Source organism: Protopterus annectens, chromosome 4.part1, assembly GCF_019279795.1.
Source record: "Protopterus annectens isolate FY-2018-M chromosome 4.part1, PAN1.0, whole genome shotgun sequence".
In the NCBI taxonomy this organism is placed as follows: Eukaryota; Metazoa; Chordata; order Ceratodontiformes; family Protopteridae; genus Protopterus; species Protopterus annectens.
The window spans coordinates 246125636-246145059 of record NC_056734.1 but is presented as its reverse complement, the minus strand read 5'-3'; positions in this window follow the sequence as shown (position 1 = coordinate 246145059).

Here is a 19424-nt window from a genome sequence, read left to right as displayed (position 1 = left end):
TAGGGTAGTGTCCTGTCTGTGAACAACAGAGCCATGTGTTACCTGCACCTCTGCACAGTACAGCCACTGCAGTGATCCCTGGCGTACATGTGTCTCCCATCCACCAAGTGAGGTATCACATGAACAGTGCTACTGAGTATCCCTGCGTGATGTACATAGGAATCATGTTCCAAAGCATGGTGAGTGTCTGATTTGGGTGTAACCCTCAAGCACATCCCACTCATCATTGCGTGTGTGCACATATCCGTGAGCATGTTGCTGAAAGTGGCTTTTGCTTATGTCGCTTATGTGGAGTATATCCATGAATATTGTTGTGGACATGGGCCCTGTCTGTTCAGCGGAGGTCACCCCTGAGTATGTAGTATGCAAATGTGTACAGACGTGATGTCCGTCATTCTGCCGCATAAGTCAACCGTCGTAGCTCAATAAATGTCATGGCGTGTTAATGTTGTGGTATGTAAAGCTGTAGCTGTTGTGTAAGGTACACCCTAAATGGGGTGTTATACCCTTGAATGTGTGTAGACATCTGGAGTTCAGAGGTACAATGGGTGCCTATGTTCCAGCTGCAAACCGAGTACAGATAAGTGTGGCCATGTAGAAGGATATCCACGCCACAATGGCAATATGGTTATCAAAGGAGTGGGTGCGACATACGTGTGTACTACGATCATGTACAATGTGACATGTATGTAGGGGACTACCACCTATGTGATAGTCAGTGAAATGCACTGGGGTATGTTTCAGCATTTGTATGTGCATTGTCCATCTGCACGGGTGTCATGATGTTAACTACTGCTGTCATAAGACGTCTGTAGTAGGCATTGTAGTACTCTTGTACTGTGTATGCGGTGAAGGGTGTGGTGCCGGGATGTGGATAACAAGGGTGAGTAGCATATGTTCGGAATCCACCAATGAGGGGATAACCTCAGGTGTGAAACAGCAGTCACATGTTGGTAGTGTCCATGTCAAGGATATTATTGGTCTTGGAGGTGGTGTGTATGGGTTGATCCAGCCGAGTGGAGGTTATGAATCCCGGACAGCGTTGGCCTAATGTGTCGGTACATGAGTGGCTATCCCAGTTAAGTGCGGGGTAGTGTCAGTCTTACATCAGTAGTACCTGTCTGAGCCCTACTGTCCAGTACACCAAGAAATGAGGTCTGGTAACCATGGGGTATGTTGTTGAATCCATAGCTTGTTACAATGTGTATAGCAGTTCTGGCCACAGTTAGTTGCACGTGGAGCACCTCTGATGCATTGTGCTAAGTAACTAGCCAGGATGTGTGTACAACATAGTGGAATATGGGAACACCTCAGCCGTGGGTGTGCTGGTCCAGGTTACATGACTGAAAGGTATGGTCTGTGTATAACCTGTCATTGCAGGTGTGCTCTGCAGAGCCTAGAGGCAGGTACCAGTCATTGCAGAGATATTGAAGTGGTCCATTATAAGGAGTGCCTTGCCTGCGTGCGTCAGAGATGAAGATGTCAAGCATTGCGTCACATGACCCCATGTTTTGCTTGCCTGTTCCCGTTCCTGTGGTGAATGTTATTGGAAATTGTGCAAGATAGGCAGTATAGAAACAGCAAGAGCCTTACATGTAATCTGTACTCCCAGGGCTGACAGGTGCAGGTCATCTGTGCCAAAGCATTGTGTTTTGTTGACCATGTCAGTCAAAGCGGACAGATACCAGATGCCTGTGGAATGACAGCAGAAGCATAGGCAACTGTTGAAGTGACACAGTCAGTCGTTGTACAGTGGTAACAGGTCTGGATGAATGCATAATGCTCCTCAGGGCTTGGCCCATACCTTTTGGGCTACAAGACCGGTGAGCTATTGCATGTCCCTGCACACATAGTCTGCGAAGTTGCATCTCAGGGCAGTCACACTAACATGGAGAATGACAGTCAAAATGTACCTGGTGAGGTGCAGCATGGGTGCATAGGTTATGTTGCAGAACCAGTTACCCGACAGCAAGATGAAAGCGACTATCGCCTTGTGTAGCCTGCTGAGTGGAACATCAGTGTGACCGCCTACAGAGTCACTTATGCCAGGTGTGTTGTGTATGTTATAACATCCTATTGGCTGTATGTGATGGGCGCACATGAGTCTGTGGGCTATAAGTTATTGTTGTTGTGTTTGGTGATGGGGGCTGCCTTTGGTGCCTACACAGAGTATGGAGATGTACTGCACAAGTTGTACTCATATGTGTGGCCTGTGGTGGTGGAGATCTTGTGAGACTATGTGATGAGTGGGGTGTGTTGTGAATGTTACACATCCCCACATGATTGTCAGGTTCAGTCAGGGTTGGTGACAGCATTACCCCCAGCAGGGCTGCATATGTGTATCTCCCACAGGCTGTAGTGTCGTATGTTGGGAGGTGAGCATTGACTGTGTACATGAGACAATTGCTCTATTGCCACATGTACGACATATTCATCATATAGACAGGCAATAGCACTGGTACGTGACAGTTGGACATGCCTGTATATACAACCATGCCTCACAAGATATGCGAGTTACGTGTGTACAACAGCTGTTGTAATGTAAGCAAGCTGGAAATGTAAGGACAGACAGTGTACTTGTGAGAAATGGTGTGGAATGGGTGCTATATTAATCAGTAGCTCATGAAGTGCTCACAAGTTCTGAACAAGTGCTGAGCATGAAAATACAATACAGATAGGGTGTTGGATAATATCAACCCACAAGTGGTGACGACAGTCATAATTGGTGGCACCGCACTATTACCCTGCTGAGTATGGTATGCAAGTCCATGAACCATTATCAATGTAGATGTTAGCAGTACAGATGTACATGACAGTACGGATGTTTGACTAAATATACCTTCATATGTCACAGGAGTGTTCTACCAGTGGCCTGTTGACAGAATTAACACTACAAAAGGTGCTAGAGTGACATGTGCATATCACACCAGTGCCAGCTACAGTTAAACAGGGTTAATGTGTTGTAGTCCACCCTCATTGTAGCCCATACCACACAGCCAGTGAGGCATCTGTGTATGTAAGGATGTGAATGGCCATGACCTATGAGCAATAGCTGTCTCAATGTTGTGAACAACATACAGAATGGGCTTTGTGGGTGAGGTGTGTTACATATGTGCACATTCTGACAGATGATATCAGCATTGTCACTGCTAGGTGAATATCCCTGTACCCATTAACTACCACCTAGGCTGCGGTCAACATTATGGACACTGTGTAAGGGATGGTGCTGTGCAGTTAACCTCCCTGAGTTGGTGACATCTCCAATCCCCTTAGGTAGTCATATGAGGTACCCATGTCATAACAGGGTGCCATCCATGAGCATGGAGATCATTGGACAGGCATACACAGCACTCGGGTGACCAATATTGGATCATATATCACCTTTAAGGGGTATTGGCCATGCATGGATGGGCGATACCAGCCTTCACAATCCTCTCCTCCACTGTGCAGCATGCTGGCTACCTTGCATAAACAGATGTGCTACACTGTGATGTTGGACATGCTACATGTCCATATCCTGATCTGAAAGACATATGTCATGGACAGCCACCATCCTACTACTAGGATCACCACATGCTGGACAGATCCCTGTGCCATACATGTGACATACTCCCGCCATACCATGCAACCCTGTCCATCAAAGCTGCACATGTCATCTCTGTCATACATGGTGTGATGACCGCATGGTAGATGTAGTATCAACTGTCTGGATCAGTAATGTGGCACTGATGCACCTCGCGGTGGCAAAATGGCTGTCGGATACAGCTAGGAAACCTTGCCCATACATGCTATAGTTGATAACCATCCCTGTGAATGACGTCTGACTAGCCATTGTCCCATGTCTATCACATGTGTAACACAGGAGATCCGTGGCAGGATGTTGAACAGCTGTACAGTGCCGTGTAGATGTATATGGCAAAACACATGCATGTAAAGGTTTCCATGCGTATGTGTGCATTGTCACTGCTCAAGTCCATTAAGGCAGTGTATGTGTTTATATGCGACACATACACAGCATCAAGGTCAACAGCATTACTGTGGACACATCCAGGCATGTGCTGATAGGTAAGAACCAAGGCAAAACCAATTGCTGTGCATGTGGGTGATGCACGGCCGGGAAATACCATGGAAAAACACAGTTGGCCAGCAAAGATAGCAGTCAAGCATACAGCCAAAAAGCAGATAGTAAATAATCAGACTTTATTGGTATAAAAATAACAAACCGGTTTTGGCAAAAATATGCTTTCTTCAGTGTTAGAGAAACAGACACATAGAATGTGATTAAATATACAAATTACATCTGGCATTTGAAATTGTTTAGAGCGTATTCAAACAAAAATATTGCCCCTAGGGGCTTAAGAATACTGCTCCAACCATTAGTAGGAAGACCGGATGACAAGTTGAACAATGATTAGAAGGAAGCTCTACAAACATGGTCTATGTTATTTGTGAATGTTCTTTTACAATACTATGAGAGGATAGTGGATGAAAATATTCAAGAGGTCAAAACGTTATGTTTTGATTGTAAAAAATATGAGTCTTCTTCTAATTTTCAGGATCATTTGAAGAAGTTATCTAAAGATTTGACAAACCATGAAAAAAACATTAAAGAAAGAAACATTAAAACATTTCACAGAGATTATTCTGATTACCAAAGGGGACGCCCCTTTGAGCTTAATCGTTCTGTTAGATTTGCAGAGGTCAGCGAAGGGCCTACCCCAAATTGCACTAAGAAAAGACCAAGATCCATTCTAAAAAACAGAGATGGCTTCAACAACAGCACTTCAGGAGAGGATTCCTCTCTTACAGATTATGAGAGTACAGGGGATAGGGAATCACCACATAAAAAGAAAACAAACAGAAATATCCCTTTAGAAATGGCTCCAAGCATAGGGGGGGACGGAAGCATAAGAAAAGATCCATTAAAGCATTCCGTGGAGTTATTGATCTTGAACTTTCTAACATAAGTCAACATCAGCAACAAAACCAAAATGTTTTAAATTTATCTAATGTAAGTTTGTCCTGTGATCAACAGAATCTTTTGAATAAAGGGCTTAATTTTATTCCAGGCTTTTATTCCAATGAATATCATATTGTTACAGATGTTACTAATTTTTGTCAGAGTTCAAATCTTAAATTGTTTTTTGCAGACGATACCTCGCAAAGATCCAATGAATTCAGATTTGGCAAATCTGATTTTCAGCCTCCAATGAATAAGTATGTGTCCATTTTCATGCAGTCTGTCTTCAGGGACTTACACTTTCAAAACCATGGATATACTATGTTGGGACATAATCTTTCACAGCAAAAGAGTATTGCTCTCCAAGAGTTACATAACAACAGGGACATCATTATATTAACCGCAGACAAAGGTGGGGTGGTGGTTGTTCAAAACATGAGTGACTATCTTCATGAGGGTCTATCTCAGTTATCTAACACGGCATGTTATATGAACATGGCCTTTGACCCTACCCCGAATTTCAAGAAAGAAATTGATTCTTTCTTGAACTTAGTATGTGATGAAGGTATTATTACCAACAGCTGTGTTACACAACTTTCGGTCAAGCAGATTTTATACTTATTACCCAAAATTCATAAATCGATAACTAACCCTCCGGGCAGACCAATTGTTTTGGGCATTGGATCCTTGACTGAACCATTGTTGGCCTTCCTGACATATTATCTCAAACCTCTTTTGGGTTTGGTCCGGGCAAGGCTACAGGATACCACACAGTTCCTTAAAATCATTGAGGACACACAATTGAAGCCGGAGTGGTTAATGTGTTCATTGGATGTCAAAGCCCTGTATACCAGCATACCACATTGGGCTGGCTTACAAGCCCTCAAATATTGGTTGGACAGGGCTGGTTTATATTCACTGGGGTTTAACACGCTACTAATCTGCATGTCGGAACATGTACTCAATAAAAATGTCTTTTATTTTCAAGGCCAGTGTTACTGGCAGCTTCAGGGGACGGCCATGGGAGCTTCTTTTGCTCCCATCTATGCCGACCTGTTCATGGCATTCTTAGAAGAATGCATGATTTATGATGTATCTCACAATACCTATTTGGTTGAAATGGACATTTGGCGCAGGTACCTAGATGATTGCTGGATGGTATGGCATGCGGATGTTGGATATTTGCAGGAGTTTGTTGATTATTTGAATGGTAATATCTGGGGCATTGAATTTTCTATCACTTTTGATGTACAGACTATTAACTTTCTTGACATAACTATCTCGAGAAATCCAGACCATACTTTGGCTACCAGAGTGTTTCGCAAATATCCACAATATAACACCTTATTACATGCTTCGATCATGCACCGACGCCATACCATCAGGAATATCCCGGTATCACAATTCATGCGCATGAAATGCCTTAGTTCCAACAAATCAGATTATGATGTAGCTAGTCTTGATTTATGTCATAGATTTGTTAACAGAGGGTATAAAGCTGAAGACATCAACAAGGCATGGGCACGATCCTCCCAAACAAACAGAAAGACTATGTTGGACTACAATATCCCTTCTGCAGATTCCTGGACATCTACTATCAGATTTATTACAACATGGCATGAATTATTATGTCATTAGGGATATCATAAATAGACATTGGAATATCTTAATGGCTAATGAACAACTCAGAGTGGTTCTGGGGGAAGAATGTCAATTCTCATACAGGAAAGGAAAAACATTGGGTTCCTTATTATCTCATTACAAACACATAGGTAGTGGGGGAGCAATTTATAAACAACTTACAATCACAGGACATGAACTGTTGGGTACCTTCCCGTGTGGCCATTGCAGGTCTTGTAAACAGATCACCAAGTCTAAGCATTTTCCAGCCGTAATACTAGCAAGGTTTTTGATTGTAAAATCTTTGGCAATTGCAGTAGTGACTGGGTTGTCTATTTGGCCTCATGCCATTGTGGGGCGTTTTATGTTGGCCAAACATCTAGGCCACTTAGGACATGTATAAATGAACATCAAAGTGATATTAAAAATAAAAAGGAAACAAATGCTTTATATCGGCATGTTTTTAAACATCAACAAGCAAAGTTTATGTTCATGATCATAGACAGAATAGTTGGTGATCATAGTAATACACAAGGGTGGCACGATATATTGAATCACAAGGAGAAATATTGGATTATTAGTTTGGGTTCACTTTTTCCACCCGGACTCAATGATCATCTATAACCACAATTTTATGGGGAATGATATTTATTCAGTTTTCACATTAATTATTAGTGGTGTTAGGTATAGTATAGTTACATTTGCTAATACGATACAATAATTCTGATATTGAGTGGACATGCATGTTTATATATCATACCACATTCATTATGAGTAATTATATATGTTAGTTGCTTTACACAACAATCATATATTTTTCAGTAGGGAAGTTTGTCCTTACTGGTTGGATCTATTATATGTGGATTAAATATTGATATTTCATGTATGCACACATAATGTATTATTATTATATTTTTGTTCTATATATACCTTCATCATCTAACAAATATTATTCTTACTATGGGTTCAACATATACTACAATAATTGATTGTAATATCTTATCATATGTTAGAATAGCAGCCTTGGTCTCTTGCATTTTGCTTTTTTATATTTTTCATGCATTCTTCATGAGCATCAGTAGTTTACTAGTGTGCTCATTGGCTAGCTTTAAGTATAAATTTGTATATTTAATCACATTCTATGTGTCTGTTTCTCTAACACTGAAGAAGGCATATTCTTGCCGAAACCGGTTTGTTATTTTTATACCAATAAAGTCTGATTATTTACTATCTGCTTTTTGGCTGTATGCTTGACTGCTATCTTTGCTGGCCAACTGTGTTTTACCCTGATAGGTAAGAACACCAGTGCAGGCAAACAGACATGCCCACATCAAGACAGCATTCACATGGAGTATGAACAATGTAATGAGGTGACACACATATATGGTGATGATATCCAATGCATAACTGGTGTTACATGTGTGTGACACAAACATGTCAGTCGTGTCAGTGTCATGATGATCTGCAAAGATAACTGTGCAGATGTACTAGATTTAGTAGAAATGTATGTGCAGCAGTATCTCTGTACATCTCTGATACTGTGACCTGTCACCATCATTATGTCTTACAGATAATGCCTCGTACACGCCTGCCAGCATACAGCCGCCAGGAGGATGATGTCCTCATCCCGTACCTCCATGAGAACTATGAGGTGTTGTTCAGCCATGTGCCACAGCATGCCCAGCAGTGTGACGACCTGTGGCAGGATCTTTGCTGGAGGGTGAATGATGTGGGTGGCCATAACCGCACTTACCAGCAGGTGCGCAGACACTGCATGGACTTGATACGACATGCAAAACAGCGTGCCACTGCAATCGCCAGGGAACATGGTGGAACAGGTGGTGGGCCACCAACCCAGCCCAAACTCACACACACCGAGGAGCTACTGGCCAGTCTGGGGACACCCTCAGAACAGCATCCACAAACACTGGCTGCCATCGTGGAGGTGGGTGTCTCCCAACCAATGAGCCTGGATTGCCTGGTAAGTCAGTACTGCACATATGACTATTATATCCCATTTAGTTGCATGTGTCACTGTACATTATGTAATGTAACATCATATGCAAGGTATGTTGACACACATGCTGCATACTACAGTATGCTACCCTGTGAATGCACACATGTGCATATTATATGCTATTGTACAGGTGAATGTGTTAACATGCACAGTGCACCCTGTGGCTGCATACCGTCATGGATAATGTTCAAACTGCTGTGTCACCCCTATACAGGTACCTCTGGCATGCCGCACAGACATCAGTCCACTGCAGGTAAGACTGTCATCAGTATCAGGAATGTAAAGCATAGATCTATTTGCCATGTGGCCAGTTAACACTTGTACACTTGATGTTTGGTCCAGTCACAATATACAGGTCGCATCACCCATCATTCACATTGGTTACCCATGTGCAATATATACAAACAAAATGATACACCGACATGAAACCATAGTATTTGTCATTGTTACATGTGTAGACATATGTACTATACATTGGAACAACACGTGTGGTAAGCAAACAGTACCACACAGTGAGCTGTGATATGGGCAGCCCACAGGAGTCACCATTCATAGGTTCATACTAGGCTATCTGCCCTAGGGCATTTATAAGCCTAGCCAGACTGTGTTTGGCTTTCGCCACCCATTTTAAATGAATTTTGCTATGCCCTTTTTCGAGGTTAGTATACTGTGCCTCTGTATAACAGTGACACAGAAGTGATACCCAGGGTAAACCTACTATCTCCCATCCACTCATCAAGGTTCCTCTTGAAGAGAGTCAATGAGGGACTCTGCCTAACCTGGGCTGGGATTTTATTCCAGAGTGAAGGGAGCCACTGGGCTATGAATCTGTCCCTCCAGCATGTCCTATTTATTTCAGTGCTGAGGTTCAAGTCTCTCGAGCGAGTAGCTCGATGGGATTTGGATTTTCTGAGGTGCAGCATGTCCATTAATTCCAGGTTGGACATGGCTTTATACGTCAGGCACTGATCGCCTCTGAGCAGGTGGTATGCCACTGAGTAGCGCTGGAGTTTCATTAACCGGGCATCATATGGCATCTGTTTGAGCCCTTTGATCCTCTTGGTGAGGTACTTTTGGGGTCTTTCCAGTTGCTGCAGGTGTCTGGTAAGGTACATCCCAAAAGAGGCATTGTACTCAATTATGGGCCTGATGAGGGATGAGTAAAGAGGCACGATGACCTCCCCTGATCTAGATGTGAATCCCTTCATGATTAGGTGGGCTATATAAAATGTTTTTCTAACCACTTTGGCCACATGGTTGTCAAATGAGAGACTGCTATCAACTTGGGTCCCCAGGTCCCTAATTACTTCTTCCGTACGTAATGGATTACCACCTATGTGGCAATTTGTGGGCACTTTGTTTTTGTCAAAGGGGATGACTATACACTTTTTTGCATTTAACTTGAGGCCATGGCTCTGGCACCAGTTGTCTGTTTCTATGAGGCCCTTTTGTAGGATGCTTGTGCCGGCTGGAGAGTCTATTATGGCACCCAGTTTGCAGTCATCTGCGAACTTGGTCAGCCAAAGTCCTTCCGTGTTAGCCTGTTCCTCCGAGAAATATATACCGAACAAGAGAGGTCCCAGGACTGAGCCTTGTGGGACACCACTTGTAACTGGTTTGGAGTCTGACATGGCTCCAGCAATTCTAACCATGTGGCTTCTGTCCTTGAGCCAGTTTGCAACCCATCTAGTGACATAGCTGTTTATATTTAAGCTGGTGAGCTTATCTATAATGCCCAAGTGGGGTATTGTATCGAAGGCTTTTGCAAGGTCCAGGTAGGCTGTGTGGACCACCTTCCCCTCGTCAATGGCCTTGCTGACTGTTTCAAAGAAATCAACCAGGTTTAAGAGGCAGGATCTGCCCTTAACAAAGCCGAACTGGGTAGGATCCAGTGTCTGTAGGTCCCCAATATCTTTATTTATGAGGTCCATGATGATCCTTTCCATAGCTTTGCAGACCAAGCTAGTCAAGCTTATGGGGCGATAGTTTCCAGGATCCGTTGAGGCACCACCTTTGTGGAGAGGGACCACTGTTACTGTATGCCACTCTTTGGGTACATATCCTGTAGTAAGGCTGAGATTGAACAGTAGTTTTATGTTTGAGTTTAGTTCTTCTTGGAGTTCATGTAGGATGCAGCCCGGGACACCGTCTGGTCCCATTGATGCTGTGTTTTTTGCTTTGGAGAGAGGCTCTTACCTGAGCATCTGAGATGTCAGGGGGGCAGCACTCTGCTGGGATAGATATTTGCCCTTTTGGTGTGGAAGTGGGGGAGAAGTCTGCGCTGAACCTGTCAACTAGGATGTTGGCAATGTCTGTGGGTTCGGTGTATTTTTTGTCATTTTGGACTAATTCTGAGCATATCTGGGAATTCCCAGCCAGGTTCCTAACATAATTAAAGAAAGCCTTGTGATTATCCTTAGTGTCCTGTGCAATTTTTCTCTCAAAGCTGGCCTTAGACGATTTTATGAGTGCCCGTAGTTTTTTGCTAATACTGATCAGAGATGCCTTTCCTTTTTGGGATTTGGCTCTATCATGTAGTAGCTTCCTCCTTCTATTGTATAGTGTGTTTATGGCTGGGGTCCACCAGACAGGACGTCTAACTTTGAAGGATTGGGTCTTGGTTTTATTTGGGATTGCATGATCCATGCATTCCTGAAGGTGTTCATAGAATGCGTTTATAAAGGATACTGCAGTCTGGGCCGTATTTTCCATAGGCCCGGGTGCTTTGAAGTATTCCATCACGGTTTTGAGGAGTGTGAAATTTGCTTTAGAGAAGTTTTTCACTGTGGTTTTCTGGGCAGGGGCTGGGGTCGGGATGTGAATATTTAGTGAGTTTAGTTTATGGTCTGATCTTACCAGTGAGGGATACACTTCTGGTCTGGAGCATAGAGTCCCCATGTTGGTGATGATCAGGTCCAGTATGTTTTCCCCTCTTGTGGGAGTGGCAACAAGTTGTTCCATAGCATTTGAGTTTATTAATTCTAGGAACCTTTGGGCTAGGGTGTTGGAGCTAGAGTAATGCTCCCAGTCTATGTTAGGGTAGTTGAAGTCGCCCAATATAATGGTGTTTGGAGAGACCTTCATATTTTCCAGTGTTCTCAGGAAGGCTGAGTGGGGTTCCTGGGTTTGGGAGGGTGGTCTGTAGCAGGCTATAAACTGGAAGGCAGTTTTACCCACTGTTAGTTGCACATGGATAGTCTCTGATGCTTCGTGCAGTGCCACCAACCTGGAGGTGTGGGTATCTTTGACGAATATTGATACTCCCCCTCCTTTTGTGGTTCGGTCCAAGTTTTGGGGCCGAAAAACATGGTATGAGGTATAACCTGGTAGTGCTGGGGTGCTCTCGGGAGCCTTGAACCAGATTTCTGTTACTGCAAAAATATCGATGTTCTCCATGCTAAGGAAAGTTTCGAGTGCGTGCATCTTGAGGTTTAGACTTCTGGCATTGAGTAGCATTACTCTTAGTTTCTTATCCCTTGTGATATCTATGGAGGTAGGTTTGTCTTTTGAGACTTGCCTAAAAAAGGCACTATGGGGGTGGCAAGAGCCTTTGCCAATATCTGAAAGCCTAGGGGAGACAGGTGCAAGCCGTCCCTAGTGAAGCATCGTGGCTTGTCGAGCATGTCATCCCAGGCAGACAGGTATTGGATCCCCTTTGAATGGCACCAATACTTAAGCCAATTGTTGAAATTGATCATCTTATCTTCATATTGTGGCATCATTCTTGGTGAGGTTAAGATGCTACTCAAGGTCAGGGTCATACCGGCCTGGGCTATATGCTCAGAGAGCTCCTCTATGTCTCTTTTCATGTAGTCCAGGGAGGTATGACTCAGGTCATTCACACCAGGATGGACAATGACTGAGTCATATTTGTACTTGCCTTGGAGTGACCTGAGTGCTTGTGTTATGTGGCAGATCCTAGCGCCCGACAGGCAGCTCACCGTGACCTTCTCCTTGTTCAGCCTGGTGAGTGGTACATCAGTGTGCCTGATGATAGAGTCACCTATTACAAGTGTATCAGGTGTGTTGTTTAGCCTTAAGGGCTGTGACTGTTCGGCACACTGTCTTTGTGAGCTATGTGTTGCACTTGTTTTGTTTTGGGGTAGTGGTTGCTTGGGTGCCTGCTTTGGAGGTCTCTGCTGCTTAGACAGATTTTTATTTAGAGCCTCCGAGTATGTTTTTGTGTGCTTATGTGTTTGGTTTGCTGTCGTGGTAGGTCTATGTGAGACTGGAATTGTAGTGAGTGTGGTTTCCTTCTCCTCCTGACTGGTTACATCAGTACTGAGTTGTGAGAGCTTAGCCTCAGGTTTGGCTATATGGTTGCATCTCTCACATGTGTTGGAATTTGTTGGGAGGATGAGAGGGTTGTCTGTGTACATGAGGCAGTTGTAACATTGCCTCAAGATTCCCAGATTCACCAGCTGGACCGGAGAGGAGATTGACAACTGACCTTTGGACATGCTAGAATAGTATTGGGAATTCCTTTATAATTGATAAAAAGGGCCAATGGGGAACAGAGTACTCAAGGGGAGTTTGTGAGGGTGTAGTGCTTTTAATTTTTTAGTGCTGACGTATATAATTGCTTTAATGAGCAAGTGCCAGGCTTTAGAGTGGGAATAGGGTGTTTATTATGAGAACTAGATCAGTTCTAAGGGAAAAAGTGAAGAGCAGACTTTGTGGAGCCAAGAATGATTTAAACCCAATTAAGTGGCACTGCCCGATGCTGCGCTATGTGCAAAATCCATAAAGCGCTAAAGCGGGTTTTATACAGGGGGACTTGAAAGAGCTAGAAATTGGCCCAAAACGGCCAGTAGACTACCAGATTCTTGTGCTGGTAACACTCCTCCAGGGATAGATAGGCTGCTCCAAGCTCCCCACTACCACTGGTGAACAAAGAAGCCTCCCTTTATCCAAGAAAGGAAATGGGCAACACAGGAACTTTCCAAAAGTCCAGAATACAGCAAAGCCTGTATTTGGACAACTCTAGGTCAGGAAAGACGGGAAACAAGGATATATATTTTTTTGCAACAAACAGCAGGAAAATGCAATAAATATGTAACACAGGCTAGCGCACTTGAGTGTGTAGCCTCAACAGGTAAAAGCAACAAACAGGACAAACTTTAAAAGTGCAAGTGCAAAAACAACTTTAAACAGTTTAAAACAGTTCAAGAAGCAGAAATACTTGCAGTTTAGCTAGATCGGACAATCACCCAGGTAGTAGCAGGAAAACAAACACTTTTATCAGGTTAGCAGTCGCTCTTTTAGCCTCTCTGCTGCTAGCACCACTCTGCAGGACCACAAGGAGCTTGGCTTAGTAGTAACAAGTGCAAAAACCGCACCAAAGTGGGTTTTATACAGGGGGACTTGAAAGAGCTAAAAATTGGCCCAAAACGGCCAATAGACTACCAGATTCGTGTGCTGGGAACACTCCTCCAGGGATAGATAGGCTGCTCCAAGCTCCCCACTGCCACTGGTGAACAAAGAAGCCACCCTTTATCCAAGAAAGGAAATGGGCAACACAGGAACTTTCCAAAAGTCCAGAATACAGCAAAGCCTGTATTTGGACTACTCTAGGTCAGGAAAGATGGGAAACAAGGATACATTTTTTTTTCTTTTTTGCAACAAACAGACTACCAGATTCTTGTGCTGTGAACACTCCTCCAGGGATAGATAGGCTGCTCCAAGCTCCCCACTGCCACTTGTGAACAAAGAAGCCTCCCTTTATCCAAGAAAGGAAATGGGCAACAAAGGAACTTTCCAAAAGTCCAGAATACAGCAAAGCCTGTATTTGACTACTCTAGGTCAGGAAAGATGGAAACAAGGATAATTTATTTATTTATTTTTTTTGCAACAAACAGCAGAAAAATGCAATAAATATGTAACACAGGCTAGCGCACTTGAGTGTGTGTAGCCTCAACAGGTAAATGCAACAAACAGGACAAACTTTAAATTACAAGCGTAAAACCGCGCTAAAGCTGGCATTAAAGCAGGGGGTTAGAAAGAGATAGGAAATGGCCCAAAACGTCCAATAAGCAACAGGTCACTGGGCTGGAACCACTCCTTAAGGGACAGATAGGCTGCTCAGAGCTCCCCACTCTCACTGGTGAACAAAGAATCTTCCCCCTATCCAAATAAAGATATGGGCAACACAGGAACTATGACACAGCCCAGAGATCAGCAATACCTGAAGAGTGGACTATTCTAGTTCAGTAAAGGCGGGAAACAAGGATTTTTTTTTTTATTATTTATTTTTTTTTTTTTTTACAAAGTAGCAGAAATTAGGTACAGAAACACAGTAAATGCTTTAATTCGGCTAGCACACTTGAGTGTGTAGCCTACCAGTTAAACTAAGCAAAAACAAACTTTAAAAGTGAAAAATACAGGCAGGAATGCAATAAAACAACTTTGCAGAGCTTATTTAGTTAAATAAACAGAGAAGTCTATATATACAGAAAAGCAGCTAAAACACACAAACACTTCAGATGCAGTGCAACCTAGAGCACTTGAGTTGTAGCAATATTAAGGCAATGAGCTAATGACACTAGACTGGGAGGAGTGTCACAGATCAGATTTACAGTAGGGGCGGGCAACTGCAAAGCCACCAAGTATAAGAGCAAGACACCAACTGGGAGGGTGGGGACAATAGCCTACAGACAGTAGCACTAGAGAAAGCACAAACAGATAAAGATTTGTAAAGATACAGAATGCTTTTAACTGCAGACAAATCAGTTACTTGTGCAGATTAGTAATATATTTCAGGCTGATATAGGTTTAGGTTATAGGTTTATAGATTACTACTCAGCTAACTGTCTTTCTGGGCCATTTTAAGCCTAGTCAATTACCCAATGTGAGAATCAAACCCTGCACCTTATGTCTGTAAGGTAAACACCTTACCATTATGCTAATCAATATGCCCCTGCAATGGGTGCACACATTGTGATGTGCCATCTGACATGTCCCAGACACGTAGTGTTCTGGCTGCAATATTGTCACACTATCCCATAACCCATACCCCACATACCAAACGTACAACCCGTTGTCTGCATAGCCCTGTGGATGGTGACATATCTGGCATCTATGAGTGTATGTCATATGAGACAACACAGACATGTGAGATAGATGGCCATCACACACATTTGGCCAACACATGTGCACACATGGCCATGGGGGATGGCCAGAGACACGTAGCCACACAGTAGATGTGATGTGTATACATCCTGTTGCACATTGTCACACATGGTCCAATTATAGCCTTAGTTGACTGATTATACAGTTGATGTGGTACACTGGACATCCTAAAAGCCTGTGCACAGCTAGTGGAGGTGTCACTGAAGTCTACCATATAAGATGTGTTGAACATCACGACTGTGTCATAGCATGACAGTAGTCACCTGTACAGCTTCCACAGATATTGACACCACATCAGGCCACAGATACTGTACATTTCCCTTGCTGCTGTAGGACATCACAGTTAGCTGTGCACCTCGTGTGTGTGGTACATCAATGTCATGTGGGACATGGTGAATTGACAAGTCTGCTATGTGTGGACATGGTTGCTAGGCAGCTAAGACTCTGTAGTAGTTGTGCAGGGGGGTCATTTGTAGGTCCTCCAGTGACCTGTCACATGACACAGCATGGTTTGGTGTGTATACACCTCAGCATCGTGGGTCACAATCCACAGTTATGTCATGGGTATGCATGCAGTTATGGATATGCAATGTGTGCATATTATGCACTGTACAGCAATATAGACACCTCATGATGCCATACAATGGCACAGTGTCTGTACTTTACACTGTATAGCAATGTAGATGGCTCACACTACCCTTCCATGCTCATGCACATTTGCTAAACGTGCATTCTATATATAGGGCATACAGACAACACCGCAATGTGATGCCCATTACGACGCTGTACATGTGTCAGGACACCATTGTGTCAGACATGTATGCATGATAATGCTCACATCAGCAGATTACATGTCAAGGTCACGTCAGCCATGTGTACTGTTATCCTGTTCTGGTACACATGGTGTATCATGGGAATGCATGCATACTACCATGATTGTGTGAACTGCATGGCTACTGATATGACACCTGCTTGCTGTAGTGTGCACCCTAGGGAGGTATGCTAACTAACACTATTAATGTCTGAGCTGCATGCCGTCTGCTGTATCACATGCATGCTGCATGCCGTCTGTCAAATCACATGCATGGTGTGTCTGTGTGTGTCTGTGTGTGTGTGTGTGTGTGTGTGTGTGTGTGTGTGTGTGTGTGTGTGTGTGTGTGTGTGTGTGTGTGTGTGTGTGTGTGTGTCTGTGTGTGTGTGTGTCTGTGTGTGTGTGTCTGTGTGTGTGTGTCTGTGTGTGTGTCTGTGTGTGTCTGTGTGTGTGTGTGTGTGTGTGTGAGTGTGTGTGTCTATTGTAATTTAGAGTCTTTCTTTGCATTCACAGGTGATGTAGGTGCGCTACCCTCCTGCGGTCCATCTGATGTTAGTGTCCTCACAGATACTAGAAGTGATGAACATATGCATGAGGTACAGGCAGGTTTGTCAGGGGCTGAATTTGTGCCAATGGTTGCCATCCCAGCTATGTCCCCCTCTTCCCTGCACACAGTTCTGCTGCCAACACATACCGCATCACCAGTGGCCATAGAGGAAGGACAGTCAGCATCTGTTAGTGTGGAACAGGAACATGTGGTGGCTACAGAAGGTGTGTCTCCACACCATGTTGTCAGTGTAATGACTGCAGATGTGCCACACAGGCCTGTGGCCGGTGCTGCTCGTAGGAGGACCTCTGGCAGACATGCACCTGCAGGACAGAGCGCAGCAGCTGGTATCACCAGACACATGTTCCAGACTGTAATGGCAGCACAGGCACGTGCTGAATGGCAGAACAGAGAAGGGCAGAGGCTGCAGAGGGCTGCTATCCGCACCCTAAACGATAACATCCAGGCATTGGCAAATGCTCAACAGCAGATTGCTGATGTTCTGGACAAGCGATTGGGTGACATGGTTGGAATCCTTGACCATGGCATGGCAATCCGTGAGCGTGAGCTGTCTGTGCTAGGACATCTGGTAGGAGTGAGGCGTAGGCCACGTGGATGTAGGCCAGCTACCCCACCTAGTGCAGGTCAACGTGAGCGTGCCACCTCACATGCCCGCTTTTATAGTGCCGGTAGCAGTAACAGTGCAGCTGGTGCTGCGCTGTCCACACCAAGACACAGCAGGCCACATGGACGTGGCCCTGGATGTTCCCAGTGGGGACACAGTTCCAGTGGACATGTGTCGTCAGACAGTAGCCAATCTGTACCTCTGCCTGGTAGTGCCCATGCAACCCCTGGCAGGCACAGGTCACGTGGCCATGGCCGGACACAGTGAGCTGTACAACTTGGTCTGTACAATCTGGAGCTGTCAATAATACCCCTGTGTAGGCCTCACAAAAGGCAGAACTGTGTGCACACATACACACACACAGCAAACACATCTGTAGGGCACCACAACACCCACATGCATACTGAACAGACATGTCCAATCATATCATCGGCCCTTACCCACACACATGATGTCATCCATTGGTGCAGCCTATGCCCCTGGCAAACATTATCACCCTGTGCATATGATGAAGCCTGTGCCACATCCCTGTCATCCACACCATCGGTGCAGGGACATGTTCAAATGGTCTGATGTACAGGGTGAACAGAATAGTGAGAGAAGTGTATATTACATTAGTTGTGTAAGAATAGTGAGAGAAGTGTATATTACATTCGTTGTGTAAGAATAGTGAGAGATGTGCATATTACATTAGTTGTGTACTGTTGACATGCACCAGACATACCATGTAGTACAGGTTTAGCATGCATTGTTATATGTTCACAGTATGTGTCTCGGTAACAACAGTAACAGCATGTTGGTAATGATGCCCTGGTTCCCTCCTTATGGTCTACTTGCATGTGCCTACAGGTAGCAGTGTGTGCAGTCTCCCATGTGTAACTGTGGAGTACTCACAGGCACGTATGTCAATATCAGCATGCTATACGTAGCCTCAACCTGACTGTTGGAAAGGCTAACATACCACAGATGTCCACACATATACTGATCCAGAAGCATGTGAGCAGTTTAATGGGCTACAGTGGCTAGAGACGTGACGTCCATACCAGGTCACATCACAGGTATGTTGACATGGTGCAGGGATTGTACACAGTGGTCCAGATGATGATAACATTAGAGGCCACTTGATAGCATGAGGCCTCACTGTGTAGCAGTAATACCCTGTCACATTACAGGAACATGCCCACACTCACGGGGTCAACAACACTACAATGCACACCCCATAGTGTTGAGGTGAGGACCCCTGCCTATGTGGTCATCACCCTCACAGTACTGTGCACCCACATGACGTGACACAGAGAAAGAACATGTAGTACAGGTAGCCAGTACGGCTGAGACCGATGGCATCAACAGGATTGTAGACTGCATCACCATGAGGGGTTAGGGATGCTGTGTGTTCTGTATGGTAGCATACACCCTCACTCCATGCACCAGACGACCATACATACATACACACACACACACACACACTGTGGAGACCACAAATGTCATTCACATACGGATAGCTGATATGTGTGTGATACACACACCACCCCTGCCTACATCATGCTTTCCACACTGCAGTATGTACAGATCTCTACAACAGTGTGCAGGGGTCTGTAACAATTGGGATGTATTTCCCACCATATGTGGCATATATGGTCACACAAGCAAACATCCATGACAGTACTGTGAATGATACACCTGCTAAATGATGATACGTTTGACAGACATGCAGCA